This window comes from Pseudopipra pipra, chromosome W (assembly GCF_036250125.1).
Source record: "Pseudopipra pipra isolate bDixPip1 chromosome W, bDixPip1.hap1, whole genome shotgun sequence".
Classification (NCBI taxonomy): domain Eukaryota; kingdom Metazoa; phylum Chordata; class Aves; order Passeriformes; family Pipridae; genus Pseudopipra; species Pseudopipra pipra.
Window position 1 is genome coordinate 22674297 of NC_087580.1, and position 13631 is coordinate 22687927.

At 55.1% G+C, this 13631-nt stretch overlaps 1 long non-coding RNA gene across 1 annotated transcript in view; it reads right to left on the reverse strand.

Annotated features, from left to right (window-relative positions):
* Positions 1–13631, reverse strand: part of LOC135405712 (uncharacterized) — a 958894-nt gene that overhangs the window by 911544 nt on the left and 33719 nt on the right. The window lies entirely within an intron of this gene.

Here is a 13631-nt window from a genome sequence, read left to right on the forward strand (position 1 = left end):
ACATCCAAGAGCTTCTCAGCTTTGCTGTTTGCAATTTGCCCAAATGAAGGACTGAGCTGAGGGAATTCTTTGGATTTGTTCACCCACTTGCACCTGCCACACTTAGGAGTGGTTGAAATCCCTGACATTTCTATTGCATTGCAGGTCAAGTCTTGTGGGTTCTGAGGGGCACAGGGACGGTCCCTTAGTGCAGAGAGAAGAGCTGCTCTGCCCATCAGTCCTGGGCACAGCTGCCCTGTGCTGGCAGCTTGGAGCTGGAGGAGCATCACACTCAACTGTTCCCCTCCAAAGAAACTGCCCAGAGATCCAGGAATCCATGTCCAAAGAACAGACTGACACACTCCTCACCTTTTCATCTCTCCCCTCCCAGAGTGAGACACAAAATGCTCCTTGCAGCTGCCCAGAGCATTTGCATGGATTTAGCCCTGAGGAGTTTTCTCCATGGGGATCCTGTGCAGCACAGAGATACTGTGGCAGAGCTGTGCCCTTCTGGAGGGCACCTGCAGCCCTGTAGGACACCCAGGGAAACAGCTGAATACCCTGAAGGTGCCTGGAGGGCACTTGGCTCCCACAGACACATCCCCACAGCAGCACCCAAAGGGTTTGTGTCAGCACAGGAATCTGCCCCCTCCCCCCCCCCAAATCCCACACTGGCTCAGAAAACCCACTGGTGAGAACAGGGACAGCCCAGGCAGCAGGAGATGGCAGGGAGATGCCACAGTGCTGCTGCCAAGGGAGGAGGGACACACAGAGACAGCTGGAAATCAGGGCCCTGTCCTTGCCTGGGCTCTGGCTGCTGCAGGGCAATGCACAGCCCAGCCCCCGTGGGCCTGAGGGCACAGGCTCTGCTTCGGCTGGGAAAGGAGCCCAGGCAGGAGCTGCTCAGGGAAGGGGTCTGTGCCACAGGGACAGCAGGGAGGGGCCCCCATCCCCCTGCCCAGCCCTTGTGGCAGCAGCTCCCTCTCCCTGCCTGCCTGTCTCTGGGTGAGGAGCTGTTCCTGCCAGCAGCCCCTGCCTGTGCCCAGCTCAGCTCCCTGCCAGTGCTGCCAGAGCCATCCCCAGCCCAGTGCCCAGGGGCAGCTCTGCCTGGGCAGGGGCTGCAGAGCAGATCCCAGACCCCCTGCGGTGGCTGGGAAGGGGGAGGTGTTCTGGGGGGATGTGCTTCCTGAGAAGGGCCCCTGGAAATGGAGGAGGTGGAGCTGAAGCTGTGAGGAGCCCTGAGCCTGCAGCTGAAGGGCCCTGCCCAGCCCTGCCCTGCCCTGAGGGGTCACTCCTTCCCCCCACCCCTTCTCCCTGCAGGGCCGTGGCAGCTCCTTGGCCGGGCTGAGAGCTGCCCCTGGCAGGCAGCAGAGTCCCTGCCCCAGCACACAGAGCCCTGGGGGCAGGACCCTGCTCTGCCCCACAGCCCTGGGCACCCCTGGCTGCACCCCCACCTTCCCACCCCACAGCCAGCCCTGCCACAGGGAACCTTCTGGCCCTGGGCCTCTGAGGGGGCAGCAGCAAGTCCTGCTCTGCAGCAGCTTCTCCTGCTGCACCCCAGCAAATCCAGCAGAGCCATCCTGACAGCTCCTGCCACTGCTGCCATTTGGCAGCTGGCAGAGGCACTTGCAGGAACTCACCTGCACTGCTCTGCAGCCACAGCCTGACCGTGGCAAAGGGCTGGCAAGGTTCCTGCCCTGAGCAGCTCTGCCCTGTCCTCCCACCCCAGGATCCCTTGAACCTCCTGCTCCCTTCTCCTCTCTGCCCTTGCTGCCTGCAGCTCCTGCCCTGCTCTGCCATATGGCCACTTCCCCTGCACTGCAGCAACTGGGAGAGTCCTGCTGAAAGATCCTGGAAGCTGTGGGATGTGCCAGCTTTAGGAGATGCTTCCAGGAAGGCAAGTTGAACTTTCCTACAGCCAGAGAAATCTTCCTTCAAATCCTGGGAAGGTTTCTCGCATGGTGAGAGCTCAGTCACCTCCCAGCCCAGGCTGCCTCTCATCTCTCTGCCTTCTCTCCTGTGCCCTGGGTGCTGCAGGCAGTGCCCTCAGCCCTGCTGGGCTGTGCAGAGGAGCTGCTCCTGGGCACAGCTGTCTCTTTGAAGCTCTTCTTGCTTGCCAGGAGCTCCCTGTGTGCCAGGAGCCCGGCCCAGCTCAGCAGCACAGCAACAGCCCCAGGCATTTCATGACCCTCGGGGGGGTTGATGTTGTTTACATGAGACTCAGTCCCTGAGAGGAAGTTCAAAAAAAAATTCAAGAAGTCAAAGTGAGATTGAAACACTAAAGTTTTTTGTAGTGCTAATGAGTGTCACTGAGGGACACAACTGAGAACGTGTCCCCAGGTTCCAGTTAGAGCAGAAATCAGCAGACAGTGATGACAAGGATGGACAAGCAAGGGAAAGGTGGCTCTGATGCTGAAGAAACCTTGACTTCTTTCCTTAATCCAAAGGGCCAAGCCCTGAACCCCAGCCCCTGGGAAGGCAGATCCTGTCCGTGCCTCATTCCTTAGGACTCTTCCTGGGGCACTGGGCTGTGGGATGTGCAATGCCAAGGGCAGGCCCATGGGGTGGCACCTGCCAGGCTGCTGAGCAGGGACAAGGAGGCCATGAGGCCCCAGGGCTGCAAGGGGCACTCCCCTCCTCCTGGCCTCAGGGGCACAGACAGCAGCCCTGGCCAAAGGCCTGCAGAAGGTGGCTCTGGCAGGGCCTTTCAGCTTCTCCCCCTCCCTGTCTCCTCTCCAGCCCAGGCTGTCCTACGGTGTCCATGCCCTGCCCCTTTCCCTGCAGGCTGTCGTCATCCCCCCGGCTGCCCCACCTGGCTGGCACCTTCCTGCACTGACATCTCTGCGTCCTCCCTGGCTCTTCCTGCACACACAAAGCCTTGGGCTCATCCACACTCCTCCTGGCTGACGTGTTCCAGCACAGCGTTTTCCATTGAGTGAAATTCCTTTTTCCTCATGTCCGTGCTGGACCTCCCCAGCTGCACTTGGCATTAATTCTTTCTTTCTCATGCTCTTTTCTGCTATGACAAAAGGATTCACCAGCTCTAAATCCTCCCTTCAAGCCCCCTGAGGACTGTCCTGTCCTGTCCTCAGTCTCCACACCAGTGAGGCCACAGCTCCTTAGCCCCTCTCTAGTGCTCCTGTGCTTGAGACCTTTCAAGCCCATCTTGGGAGATCTCTGGGCACTCACAGATGTTTTTGCAGATGAAAATGTCGTGCTCATAGTCTAAGGAAATCACAGAGAATACTTTTAACCAAGGCCTGTAGTGACAGAACACCTGGCAGTGCTTTGAACTGAAAAAGTTTTTTATTGGATAATAGGAGGAAAGATTTAACAACCAGAGTGGCAAGAACTGGAAGAGGTTTCCAGAGAAGTGGATGTCCCATCCCTGCATTTGTCCAAAGTCAAGGACTGTGAGTAACCTCAATTAATAAAAGATGTCACTGTCTATGTCCAGGGACTTGGACCAGATGACCTTTTAGCTCTCTTCCAAGCCAAATCATTCTGAGATTCTTTTGAGTCTGAAGTCCCAAACTCCTTCTCCAAAGAATTTCCATGTTGAGGACATGAATTGCCATGTTTATGGAGAAACCCTTCTAAGCCCGAAAGGTAAAGAATCAATTCCAGGGAAGTTCCAAGGTATCTGTAGGAAACTTTAAGCAAGTGGGTCAGTGGCAGAACCTCTCAGGGTGACCTTGCAACTGAGGATGGGGGAATCGGCCTCAGGGTCTGAGACTCATGATGGGCAGCCAGAAAGGGGATTTGGGGACTGGGCAAGACTTGTCCTGGGATCTCTAGGAAAGAACCAAAGCAAGGGTAGGATCACAGCGGTTTCTGAAGGAACAAGCATGAGAAAACAGAGAGAAAAAGGAATGAAAAAGCTGGTCATGGTAAACAGGAAGATGTTCAAGACATGTCCTTGGCTGTGCCCTGTAAGTGATCCCTACAACCTGTCCTGTTTTCCTAATAACTCCATGACCAAGAAGTTTCTGTGAGGAGGGACCTCTCTGCTCCTGGCACAGATTGTGGATCAAGTTCCAGCCACTGCAGCAGGAGCCACAACTAGTCAGGTCTTGTGTTCTCTGGGGGGCCAGACTCTGCCCAGACTGGGGTGTGTGTGTGTTGGAAGCACAAAAGAGTGAAGCAAATGCAAAGCTAAACACCCAATGTAGGCTGACTTTGTCCCTAAGTGGGGGATGAGAATTGGACCCAACATGTGCAGGGACAGATGGAGGGGTTTGTCCCCCTGGCCCTGCCCAGAAGGGACACCTTTCAGGAAGGGTTGTGGCCTTGGCTGTGCTGAGGGTTGCCCCGGGCAATGCAGCTTGGGATTGCAGTGGCACTGTCAGGGCTCTGCAGAGCTCCTGGCAGTTCCTGCCTTTGTCCCCAGCAATGCCAGAGACCTGCAGGGGTTGCAGTCAATCCCTTGTGCTCTTTGGGACCCCGACTGGCTCTGCTGAATGTCAGCAGGCCTGGAGTTCCCAGACTGTTCCTGCATCCAGGGTCGGGCCTGCAGTGACGTTTGTGCAGCATTCAATTGGGGCAGTGGCAGGATGGCCATGGATCCATTCCTGCACAAACACAATGGGGCTCCATCCCAGGCAGGGAGAGAATGGGCCCACAAATGTTGGAAGGATAAGAAGCAGGGAGTTTTGGCACTGTGGAACCCCCTGGAACCAAAGGAACCCCGGGACATGGTGGAACCTCCTGGAATCAAGGGGACATTGTGACCCTGCAGCACCTCATGGAACCAAAGGGAGTCTGGGACGTGGCAGGGCCTGATGGAAACAAAGGAACCTCCTGGGAACAAAGGGACCCTGGACAATGCCAAAAGTCAGGGAGTCAAGGGAACCCCAGGAATCTCCTGGAATCCAGGGGCCATTGGAATACACTGGGGCCTCCTGGAACCAAAGGGAACATGGGACACTGTGGAACCTCATGGAATCAAAAGGACCCCAGGACGTGGTGGAATGTCAGGGAATCAAGGGGCCAGTGTGACATCCCAGAACCTCTTGGAACCAAAGGGAACCAATGGGACATTGCAGAATCTCATGGAATCAAGGGACCATTGTGACACTGGGGAAAATGATGGAATCAGTGGGCCATTGTCACACTGCAGGGCCTTTTGATGCCAAAGAACTCTGGGAAACAGTGCAACCTCATGGAATCAAGGAGCCATTGTGCCTCTGCAGGGCCTTACAAAGCCAAAAGAGACCTTGCACACTGTGGAACCTCATGGAATCAAGGGACCACCGTGATCTTGCAGGGCCTCATGGAACGAAAGGAACCCTGGAATTCTGCAGACCTTCATGGAATCAGAAGGCCACTGTGACACTGCAGGGCCTCATGGAATCAAATGTCCATTGTGACAGTCTAGGACCTCAGGGAACCTAAGGAATCCCTGGACACTGTGGATCCTTATGGAATGATTGGGCATTTGTGACTCTGCACAACCTCATGCAACTGAGGGGCTGTCTTTGCTTAAAGACAAAAACTCCAATGAACTCTAACGAAATTAATCCCTCCCTTTTTATTTCTTATCGATACAGAGAGATAAAACTCTTAAAATTAAGAGTTTACTAACAAGGAAATAGCAGCAACCACAAAGATATACAGGGAACAGCTGACCCACAAAGAGGGGAATTCTTCACCCACCTGACACCCCTGGAATAAAGGGGGAAATGGTGGAGGGTCCTGCCTGATAACCACTCCCCTCTGGCCCAGCAAGCCAAAGAAACTCTGGGAAATGGCGGCACAAGCAGAAGCACGTTCCTGGGCTCAGGGTCACTCTGGGGCTCTCCCCGGCCGTGGTGCTGAGCGAGCTCAGCGCTCGGGGCGGCAGCAGCAGGGCCCCGGGGCAGGACGGCGCCGTGGGGACTCTCCAGGCACCAGCCCCGGGGTCCAGGGAGGAGAAAAAGTTCCATTTGCTGCCTGGCATTTTCCTTCTTTCTTCCCCTCCCTGCCCAGCCCCAGCGTGGGGCAGGCATTCCTTCTTAAAGAGACAGTCCCTGCAAAACAGTGTTGGAAAAATGGCCTAAAATACTAAAACTCCTGAAACCATGACATTTTCTACCTCTGTATTCTATTCCCTTTTTCATCATGCAGTGTCCCAGGGATCTTTGGTTCCATGAGGCCCTGCAGTGTCACAATGGCCCCTTGATTCCTTTGTGCCACTGGAGACACCCCATAATCCAGCACAGCCTGTGGTGCTGTTGGCCATGGCCAGACAAGTGATGTCTGTCTGGAAAGAGGCACAGTTTTAATACTTTTATATTATTTTATATTATTTAAATACATTTAAATAATATTTAAGCACATTTTCATTACTGGGTCATTTGAGTACTTTTAAGAAATGGCAAAGTTTTCCCACCATGACAGAAGAAGAATTTCCTGGACGTGTGCTGATGGCAGGAGAAGAAATACTGATCTGCCCCTCTACCTGTAGCACCACTATTCCGTCTATAACTTCATCTCCCTCTCCCTTCAGGTGTTTCCACGTTTCCTGTTAAAATGGCCATGTCTAAGGACATCTCTTCAGCAGACTTGCTGGATGTGTGTCCTTCCTGTTGCTCCCTGATTTCCTCCTCCAGTTGCTCTCTGCTCATTCAGTGCTTCTCAATTGACTGGTTTCATGCTTTGAGCTTCAGGGAGCTGCCCAATCTTTCAGAAGATTAAATAGCACATTAGTCAACATCTTAACTGTGTTTATGGCTGGCTGCGTGTGTGTGGTGGGTTCCTCTGTCGGTTGGGAGTCCCCTGGGAGCCCCCCCTATACGCGGTTCAGGACCCAGGCATGGTCACAACAGGAGAGGGGAGAGAGAGTGGGGGAGCCTGCCGGCACTTGCTGCACACAAATGGAGGAGGAGAGAGCAGCTTCGCAGCCCACAGAGGCTTTTACGGTCCAGGTTTAGGGGGGAAGGGAAGGGGGAGGGGGGCTAAGGGGATTGGAAGGGGGGTACAGGGCAATGGGAATGGGGGAAGAGAGGGGAGGGGTATAGTGTGGGCCATGAGGTCCTCTGATTGGCACAAGAGAGAGCGGGGTACTCCTGCAGGAAGTGTCACAGGTGAGCAGTGCCCCTGGAGATACGTGGTAACTCAGTGGAGGAAGGATATGGTCAGGGGGGATAGTGGCATTCCTTTAGAGTCATGGGGGTCCCAGACAAGCTGGGGCCTTGAAAGGCACCCCAGCCTTGGATTAGTACGGAGGCCAGAACGGTTGGTCACTTTGTTTGTCTGCTTGTTTTTGGCTCACCTGTGGCTACTGCCCAGGTTCGGCATGTTCTGGGTATATTTGCTTTGCTCTGTTACATCCTGATAGGGTGGGCAGGACAAAGGGTTGTTCCTGGAGATGTTCTTATGTTTGTATATAAATAGGTGATAGTAAAGTAGGAAATGAAAGACTTCCCAAACCATTCTAACAGGAACATAGCCTGTGTGCCCCTGTGTGGTTACGAGCTATGCTGGCGATGGTACAGCCTTCGGTAGGGTCGCCCATGCCAGACAGGTCACAACAGCAGGGGCAGATACAATACATCCGTGGGCAGGATGAGCTCGTTAGCCTTCTGGCAGTCATCCTAGGAGAAGGACAACTCTAATCCCAAACCCGGGCAGATGGAGCTCGTTTAGCCCTGTAAGGCCATCCATCTAAGAGAAGGTCACTCTAATCAAACCTACGTCCTGAGGACCTCGCTGCCACCGTCCAAGCTCGCTCGGCCCTGGCAGATGAACCTCAGGATTAAAGGGTGGGTTCAGTTCCGCGCAGACTGCATCTCACCTAAAAATCCATTGCGCAGGCTCGAAGGCTTTACCCACATGCAAAAAGTCCTGTAGCGACGGGCGAGGGTTGAAACGGCAGGTGAAAGGTGCACTGGGAGCCGCAGACCCAACCCGGTCATTTGAGACTGACCGGAGATGACAGTCTCTTGGGGCAGCACCCTGAACGACCAAGCAGCCTTTCCAAGGACAGCACTGCTTGCTCCACTCGGAGAGGGGCCTAGAAAAGGTGGCCTAAACAAAGCTCATCTCCACTTTCACCCGGTTGGTCAACCGCAGGCCAACGGGCATCTTCCTCCAATGCGGTCGCACAAAGATCAAAAGACAAAGGCACGCACCTGCCTCCAAAGGTGTACCTGAATTAACTCCAGCATGTTGGAACATCAGAACCATGCTCGATTCTGCGGATGGCGGACGTCCTGAGCGACGTTCTGCCCTAATTGCCCATGAACTGGCTCGTCTCAACATCGACATTGCCGCTCTCAGTGAAGTTCACCTTCATGAGGAAGGCAGCCTCAGAGAACATGGTGCCGGTTACACATTCTTTTGGTCAGGGAAGCCCAGAACCGAAAAACATCTCTCAGGATTTGGCTTCATGATCAAAAACTCCATTGTTCCTAAACTCGAAAATCTGCCGACAGGTCACTCTGACCGCATTATCTCCCTACGCCTCCCACTGCACAACAAACAACACGTTGTCCTCTTTAGTATATATGCCCCAACTCTCCAGGCTGACCCTGCTGAAAAAGATAAATTTTACGCTGACCTGCGCCGCCTTACCCAAAAGGTGCCCGCAGATGATAAGGTCATTATCCTTGGTGATTTCAACGCCAGAGTAGGTAAAAATTTTGAAGCATGGAAAGGAATATTAGGCAAGCATGGTGTTGGAAACTGCAACGATAATGGTCGCCTTCTGCTAGAATTCTGTGCAGAGCAACAGCTCATCATCACTAATACTATCTTTCAGCAGAAAGATAGTCTGAAGACAACCTGGATGCACCCCAGATCTAAGCATTGGCACCTCATCGATTATGTCCTGGTGCAACGGAGAGATGTCCGCGATGTCCACCATACCCGCGTGATGCCCAGTGCAGAATGCCAAACAGACCATCGGCTGGTGCGCTGTAAACTCAACTTCAATCTCAAATTCAAACCTAAAAGGGGCAATATCCCAAGGAGAAGACTCCAAGTTAACAATCTCCAATCAGCCACAGTAAGAGACAGATTCCAGGCAAACCTTCAAACTCGGCTTGAAAACCATCCCACAGACTCTGCAGACTCCTCTCATGAAACAATTTGGCACCATATTAAAAACAGCATCCTGCAATCCTCCGAAGAATCCTTAGGGTTCTCCCTCAAGAAGAACAAGGACTGGTTTGACGAAAACAATCAAGAAATCCAAGACTTGTTGAGGAAGAACAGAACCGCCCACCAAGCACACCTTGCACTGCCATCCTGTCACACAAAAAAACAGCCTTTCGTCTCGCATGCAGCAAGCTCCAACAGAAACTCCGTGACATCCAGAACAAGTGGTGGATCAATCTAGCAGAAAAGATTCAATTATGTGCAGATTCAGGTGATTACAGAGGCTTCTACGAGGCTTTGAAAGCAGTGTGGGACCCCCCACTGCAGTGCCGGAGAGGACCCACACTGCAGGGCCTCATGGAACTAAAGGAACCTTTGGAGACTCTGGAAGCTCATGGAATCAAGGATCCACTGTGAGATGTGGGGCCTCCTGGAAGCAAAGGAACCCTGAGAATTTCTGTGGGAACAAGTTAAGGCAGCAGCAGCTGCATTCAGTTAATCAGGATCAACCAGGAGTGTTTTGGCCTTGACTGGTGTTTTCCATCCAGAGAGGGCTGTTTGCCAAAGTGGAAACCACTTGGAACGCTCTGCAGGGCAGCCTGTGTTTTTCTCTGGTGGCTGAACACAGCCAGCACATGAGGGGAGGGGAATGTGTGGGATCAGGGCACTGCTTTGGGGCCATGCTGGGAATTCCAGTGGACTAAAAGACAAAGCCCAGGTGCTGTTTCCAAAGGAACCTCAATGAAAGAGGGACGCCGGAAAGATGGGCGGACAAGTCCCACAATGGAACTCTGTGTGTGCAGCCTCATTTTCTCCTTCAGCACCCACAGGAGAGGGGGCAAAAAGTGGGGGTTGGGACCGCAAAACGTTTTTGAGGGGGAATTGGGGATTGAGGGGAAAGTGGCAGGAACAGGGAGAAGGGTGGAAAAGGGGGGGTGGTCTAGCAGGTCAAACAGTCCCATGGGGGTCTTTGGGCACAGAGGGGTTGGGAAAAGGGGGTGGCCCCCCTGAGCTCCCAACTTCCTGTGGGGTGCTGGGGGCTGCTGGATCCAATCTCAGCCTTGCTTTATGCCAGCACTTTCAGTTTAGAGGAATTACAGAGCTGTGACTTAACCACTTCTGTCCCCCAGGTTTTAATGATGGCAAATCAGACCTATTGATACAAATGAGTCATTTAGGGTTAAAAATGATCAGACAAAAGATCATCATCAGAGTTATTTACTGCACAAGAGAAACACTAAAACTACCAGGAGTACAGGGTAAGATAGGGCAGTGCTCTACACTAAAGCAATTGTTGAAGCAATTCTACTGAAGCTGGCACAAAAGCAAGAATTCTTAATTAGAGATGGATGGAACTCCCCCAGACCAACGCTCGTGGGGAGATCTCTGCTCTCAACCTCCAGCAGTGACCTTGGGGGGTCCCCAGCCAAGGCAGGAATCTCCACACACCCCCCAGGAAGGGTTCTGTTGGAAGAAGCTGCCCCTGGGAAAGGGGACTGGCCCTTTGTGGTTGAAAGGGATGGACTGACAGTCACTGGACTCCAGGGGTTGCCTCCCCATCAGGGGGTTCATTTGGGGTGGAAGCAGTGGTGAAAGTTCTTCCTGCAGTCGGGGCACTCGAGGGTTTCTCTTACCGGTGGGTCCGTTGGTGTGTGGTCAAGTTACCGCTCTGGGTGAAGCTCTTCCCACACTCCCCACACTTGTAGGGCCTCTCCCCGCTGTGGATGCGCCGGTGGGTGATGAGGTGGGAGTTCTCCTTGAAGCCCTTCCCGCAGTCGGTGCAGCGGAAGGGCCTCTCATCCGTGTGTGTCTGCTCATGCCTGAGGAGATGTGAGCTGGTCGGAAACCTCTTCCCACACTCCAAGCACTTATAGGGCCGTTCCCCGGTGTGGATGAGATGGTGTCGGATCAGGTGGGAGTTCTGCTTGAAGCTCTTCCCACATTCCAAGCAGTTGTAGGGCTGTTCCCCAGTGTGGATGCGCTGGTGGTTGATGAGGCTGGACCTGCAGTTGAAACTCTTCCCACATTTCTGACACATGTAGGGCTGTTCTCCGGTGTGGATGCGCTGGTGTCGGATCAGGATGAAGTTCTCCCTGAAGCTCTTCCCACATTCCCCACACGTGTAGGGCCGCTCCCCAGTGTGGATCATCTGGTGTCGGATCAGGTCAGAGCTCATCCTGAAACTCTTCCCACATTCCCCACATGTGTAGGGCCACTCCCCAGTGTGGATGTGCTGGTGTCGGATCAGGTTGGAGGTGTACCTGAAGCTCTTCCCACATTCCCCACAGGTGTAGGGCCGTGCCCCAGTGTGGATGTGCTGGTGGGTGAGGAGGTGGGAGCTCTTCCTGTACCTCTTCCCACATTCCAGGCACCTGAAGGGCTTCTCCCTGCTGGGAGGCTGCTCAGGGACCACCAGCTCAGAGCTCCCCCTCAAGCTCCGGCCGCCTTCCCGGCACAGGCTGGCTCTTTCCTCCTCAGAGCACCCTGGGCTGGCTTTGGAGCCCCTCCTGCGGGGGGATCTCCGGCCCTTTTCCTCCCCGCTGCCTTCCTGCGCCGGGGAGCCCTTCAAAACGGCCTCTCCCACCAGGCTCTGCCGGGGGGATTTGTCCTCCGGGCTCTCCGTCCTCAGCTCGGGGCCTGGGGCAGGAAGCAAGAAGGACAGGGAGGGGATTTGCCTCCGGCCCACAGGGAAGGCCAAGGACATCCCCCCAACTCCGGCCCCGGCAGGACGGCGGCGCCAGCGGGGTTGTCCTGCAGCCGGGGCCATGCTCGGCTGACAGAGCCAGCACAACACCCGCCCAAAGGGACACTGACTGCCTCCTCACCTGCCTGGGGGGCCCAAGGCATCTTCCTCTTCCTCGCAGCCTCCTTCATCTGGCCAAACTTTGGGAAGGAAAAATCCTGATGGGGGGAAAACAAGGGCTGAGCGTGTTGGCTTGGGGGTTCCTCCTGCCCAAGTCCAGGTCTAGAACTCACCAGGCATCCTGTGACCATAAAAACCTCCAAAACACCAAGATTCAGCCCAGAAAAACCCAAACCACCAACAAAATTCAGGCAAAACCCCCCCAGAAATAGCAAGATGAACCCTCCTGCAAAACTGCAAAAAGTTAAGATCCAGCCAAAAAAACCTCCAAAATATGAAGATTCAGCCCAAAAAAAGGTGTTTATTTGGGAGGATGAAGGGAGTGAGGTCATTTCACGAGCACTTGATTGAGTTGCTATATATTAACAAAGAGCTGTATTAGTTTCACTTAAAACTCACCAGGGCTGTTACTGGAGCCTATCTGGCCCCCTGCCAGTCTGGGACTCCTTCTCCAAACCACCAATCCAAGTGTGCCAAACGCCCTGGTTGGTCAGTGCTGGCTGGGGCAGTGGGCACTCGCTGAGGGGATGAGAAAACTGCACCCGGGGCTGGGCTGAAAGAGGCTTCAGCACCACTTCTGATGGCCCAGGGGCAGCATCTGGCTTCTCCCAAACAGAGAGAGGGCACTTGTTCCTCTGCAGGGAGTCAAGGGCAGGAGGGTGACTCCTGCTGCATGGATGGAATGGCAGAGGATCCCTTGGGTCCCCAGGATGGATCAGCACTCAGGGATACAAACTGCCCTGGGGCTCAGGATGCAGCTGCCAGCACAGATTTCCCTGCAAAGTCTGAAGGGAGTTGAGCTCTGCAGAGGAGATTTTGCTCCATGGATGGGATTGCAGAGGGGCCCTCAGGTCCCCAGCAGGAATCAGCAACCAGCAATAGACACAAAAGGTCACCACAAAGATTTCTGGGGCAGTGTCCTGCAGGGAGGGGACAGTGTCACCCCATGAAGGCAGGGCTGGCAAGTGGGAGGCTGCTCCAGGGCTCTGCAAGAGGCCTCGTGCTCTGCTGGGCCCCAGCACTGGCTGGTCCCAACACCCCCGGCTGCCCCCGGCCCTGGGCAGCTCTGCTGCCACAGGCTGTGCCCTCACCGTGGCCCTGCAATGGCCCTGCCTGTCCCTCACCCGGGGCCCTGCCCACATCCCTGTCCCTTGGCTCTCTCTCTGCCAGCTCAGTGTGGGGCACACGGGCTGGGGGTCCCTCCCAAGCCCCCCGGGCAGCCGGCGTTGGCTGGGGGGATGTGAGGGCTGGGCCTGCTCAGCACAGCCCCGGCCTCGTGCCCAGAGCCTCTTTCCTGACCCACACAAGAGCTTCCCGGCCCCCCCAGGGCTCCCCTGCTGCTGCCTCTGCTCCTGGCCCTGCCTTTGCTGCTCCCTTGCCTGGGGCAGCGGCTGCAGGGGGGGATGGCAGCAGCTTCAGCTCCACGGCACTTCCTGGGGGGAGCTCAGCCCGGGGGGACGGGCAGGGACCTGATGGGGATGGACAGGGGCCCAGCAGGGACAGCCAGGGCCTGCAGGGGAAGGCACAGGGACAACCTGGCCCCCCACACTGCCAGGGCTGTCTCTGCTCCTCCTTGCAGGCTCCGTGGCCAGGCACAGTTGGTGTTCCTGGGTGCCCACCATCTCAGCACTTGCAGCCGCTCAAATCAGCGCCCGCAGCTCTGCAGCAAAGCCCCAGCTCACCTGGCACACAGGGGATGGACACAGCACCT